Raw genomic sequence first — 4,616 nt, forward strand, 5'->3', positions numbered from 1 at the left:
ATGTGAATTGCATATGGGTCAAATGGAAGATGACTAATGCGTCGTGTTGATGTAGTTTCTTTTATTTAAATAAGGGCCCAAGGCTTTGTAAAATTGGCTGACCAAATTGTGTTTGTGCTTAACCAATTAATGAGCTTTAGTTTTGCTTTATCTTCAAGTTGAAATAAGGGTCCATATGCCAACTTAAGAACAAACCTTTGGAAGATCAAGAGGACCTTTGCTCAAAGTTTGTGGCTGACTTTTGGTAGCCTCAAATTCAGTTACAATCAACCATTAAGTAGCGGATCGTTATTAGCTTATGTGGATCATTAATTAATAGATTAAAGCGGGATGATATTAAAATTTATGTGTCTTTTGTAATTCTGATTGTTAAAGCTCCTGGATAAGTTGAACCATTTTCATCAATGGAGGCAAGCTGAGTTTTATTCAGAAAAATAAACGAGTTTTATCTCATCTATCTTAGTGAGAGTGATTCCCCTAAGTTCTTGAGCGATTCAAGAATCCATGAGTTTAATCAAAGGTCTCTTACCCTTTGTGTGTTTCAACTCTTAGGCTTAACTTCCATTCTTGGAAGTGTGATGTCTATCAATTTGCGTTCCATCTTCTTTTGTGTTTCCATTTTCTCATTTTAAATAATTTCTCAAATTTCTTTCTTGTTAGCATTCCAACAATGATAGATCAGTCAAACAAATCGAACCTTGTGGATTCACATCATTTGGTATTCAGAGCCTGGCTATCTAGATTTGGAATAGGAAAGGAAGTTTATTATACAAAGTGTTTAATCGAAGGCCATCCATGTTTAGTTGTATTCGATTACGGAAGCGAAAACAATGTTGTGAGCCAAAGATTGGTGGAGAAACTCCAGTTACCAGCAACCTTTCATCTGGATCAAGCATGGATCAAATTCAATACATGGCAATGTGTGAAAGAAGTATTATGTGATATTGCTCCCATGGACTCCTGTCATCTTCTTTTGGGATAGGCATGGCTTCGTTTTAAAACACTCCATCTTGATGAACGTTCCCTTTATTTGTGGCATGAGGGACATCAAAAGAAGTAGAAATTTAGGACACCAAGACAAGTCAGTAAGGATCATCGTATGCTGAAGGAGAAAACAGAAAAAGAAAGAATAGAAAAAGAAGTAATATAAACTGCAGAAGGAAGGGAAAATAAAAAAAAAAAGAAATGGAACTAGGTAAAGTTTATTCCTTAATGTTTTTTCTTCTACAGCTTGTGATGTCATTTTACAGGAACAAAAGGATAAGCATGTGAATGAAACACACCAACTTCCATGTTTAAAAAGGAAGCTTGTTCATCGTGCTTTATTATGCATTTGGTCCGTCGATAAGAAGCAAATTCGTCAGACACAATTGATGGAATTATTTATTGTTACATATCAAGATGGGGTACTATTGCCAAGAAATGTTATCAACAAATTGCAACCATTGGAAAGTAACAAATATCAAGTTGAATTTGATCCTGGAAGAAGAGAATTAGTTTCAACTTGTGAAAAAATAAAAGTCCTTCACAAGATCATAATAAACTTACATTAAAACTAGTGTCTTAAGATTCGGGACAAATCTTGTCGAAGAAGGAGGGTATGATGTGAATTGCATATGGGTCAAATGGAGGATGACTAATGCGCCGTGTTGATGCAGTTTCTTTTATTTAAATAAGGGCCCAATGCTTTGTAAAATTGGCTGGCCAAATTGTGTTTGTGCTTAACCAATTAATGGGCTTTAGTTTTGCTTTATCTTCAAGTTGAAATAAGGGTCCATATGCCAACTTAAGAACCAACCTTTGCAAGATCAAGAGGTCCTTTGCTCAAAGGTTATGGTTGACTTTTGGTAGCCTTATATTCAGTTACAATCAACCATTAAGTAGCGGATCGTTATTAGCTTGAGTGGATCATTAATTAATAGCTTTAAGCGAGATGATATTGAAATTTATGTATGTTTTGTAATTCTGATGGTTAAAGCTTCTATATAAGTTGAACCATTTTCATCAATAAAGGTAAGCTGTGTTTTATTCAGAAAATAAACGAGTTTTATCTCATCTATCTTAGGGAGAGTGATTCTCCTAAGTTCTTGAGTGATTCAAGAATCCATGAGTTTAATCAAAGGTCCTTTATCCCTTTGTGTCTTTCAACTCTTAGGCTTATCTTCCATTCTTAGAACTGTGATGTCTATCAATTTCTGTTCCATCTTCTTTTATGTTTCCATTTTCTCGTTTTAAATAATTTCTCAAATTTCTTGCATGTTAGTATTCCAACAATGATAGATCAGTCAAACAAATCGAACCCTGTGGATTCACATCATTTGGTATTCAGAGCCTGGCTATCTAGAATTGGAATAGGAAAGGAAGTTTATTATACAAAGTGTTTAACCGAAGGCCATCCATGTTTAGTTGCATTCGATTACAGAAGCCAAAACAATGTTGTGAGCCAAAGATTGGTGGAGAAACTCCAGTTACCAGCAACCGTTCATCTGGATCAAGCATAAATCAAATTCAATACATGGCAATGTGTGAAAGAAGTATTATGTGATATTGCTCCCATGGACTTTTGTCATCTTCTTTTGGGATGCACATGGCTTCGTTTTAAAATACTCCATCTTGATGAACGTTCCCTTTATTTGAGGCATGAGGGACATAAAAAGAACTAGAAATTTATAACACCAAGACAAGTCAGTAAGGATCAACGTAGGCTGAAGGAGAAAACAGAAAGAGAAAGAATAGAAAAAGAAGTAATATAAACTGCAGAAGGAAGGGAAAATAAAAAAAAAAAGAAATGGAACTAGGCAAAGTTTATTCGTCAATGTTTTTTCTTCTACAGCTTGTGATGTCATTTTAAAGGAACAAAAGGATAAGCATGTGAATGAAACACACCAACTTCCATGTTTAAAAGGGAAGCTTGTTCATAGTGCTTTATTATGCATTTGGTCCGTTGGGAAGAAGCAAATTCGTCAAACACAATGCATGGAATTATTTATTGTTACATATCAAGATGGGGTACTATTGCCAAGAAAAGTTATCGACGGATTGCAACCATTGGAAAGTAACAAATATCAAGTTGAATTTGATCCTGGAAGAAGACAATTAGTTTCAACTTGTGAAAAGATAAAAGTCCTTCACTAGATCATAATAAACTTACATTAAAACTAGTGTCTTAAGATTCAGGACAAATCTTCTCGAAGAAGGAGGGTATGATGTGAATTGCATATGGGTCAAATGGAGGATGACTAATGCGCCTTGTTGATGCAGTTTCTTTTATTTAAAAAATAAGGGCCCAATGCTTGGTAAAAATGGCTGACCAAGTTGTGTTTGTGCTTAACCAATTAATGGGCTTTAGATTTGCTTTATTTTCAAGTTGAAATAAGGGTCCATATGCCAACTTAAGAACCAACCTTTGGAAGATCAAGAGGACCTTTGCTCAAAGTTTATGGTTGACTTTTGGTAGCCTTAAATTCAGTTACAATCAACCATTAAGTAGCGGATCGTTATTAGCTTGAGTGGATCATTAATTAATAGCTTTAAGCGGGATGATATTGAAATTTATGTGTCTTTTGTAATTCTGATGGTTAAAGCTCCTATATAAGTTGAACTATTTTCATCAATGAAGGCAAGCTGAATTTTATTCAGAAAATAAATGAGTTTTATCTCATCTATCTTAGTGAGAGCGATTCTCCTAAGTTCTTGAGTGATTCAAGAATCCATGAGTTTAACCAAAGGTCCTTTATCCCTTTGTGTGTTTCAACTCTTAGGCTTATCTTCCATTCTTGGAAGTGTGATGTCTATCAATTTCCGTTCCATCTTCTTTTATGTTTCCATTTTCTCGTTTTAATTAATTTCTTAAATTTCTTGCTTGTTAGCATTCCAACAATGATAGATCAGTCAAACGAATCGAACCCTGTGGATTCACATCATTTGGTATTCAGAGCCTGCCTATCTACATTTGGAACAGGAAACGAAGTTGATTATACAAAGTGCTTAACCGAAGGCCATCCATGTTTAGTTGCATTCGATTACGGAAGCGAAAACAATGTTATGAGCCAAATATTGATGGAGAAACTCCAGTTACCAGCAACCTTTCATCTGGATGAAGCATAGATCAAATTCAGTGCATGGCAATGTGTGAAAGAAGTATTATATGATATTGCTCCCATGAGCTCTTGTCATCTTCTTTTGGGAGGGCCATGGCTTCGTTTTAATACACTCCATCTTGATGAACGTTCCCTTTATTTAAGGCATGAGGGACATCAAAAGAAGTAGAAATTTATGACACCAAGACAAGTCAGTAAAGAACAACGTAGGATGAAGAAGAAAACAGAAAAAAAAACAATAGAAATAGAAGTAATATAAACTGTAGAAGGAAGGGAAAATATAGAAAAAGAAATGGAAGTAGGGAAAGTTTATTCGTCAATGTTTTTCCTTCTACAGTTTGTGATGTCAATTGCAGGAACAAAAGGATAAGCATGTGAATGAAACACACCAACTTCCATGTTTAAAAAGGAAGCTTGTTCATAGTGCTTTATTATGCATTTGGTCTGTCGATAAGAAGCAAATTCGTCAAACACAATGCATGGAATTATTTTTTTTACATATCAAGGTGGGTTACT

This window comes from Vigna unguiculata, chromosome 6, assembly GCF_037176805.1.
Source record: "Vigna unguiculata cultivar grain cowpea cultivar isolate G323 ecotype 2 chromosome 6, ASM3717680v1, whole genome shotgun sequence".
Lineage (NCBI taxonomy): Eukaryota > Viridiplantae > Streptophyta > Magnoliopsida > Fabales > Fabaceae > Vigna > Vigna unguiculata.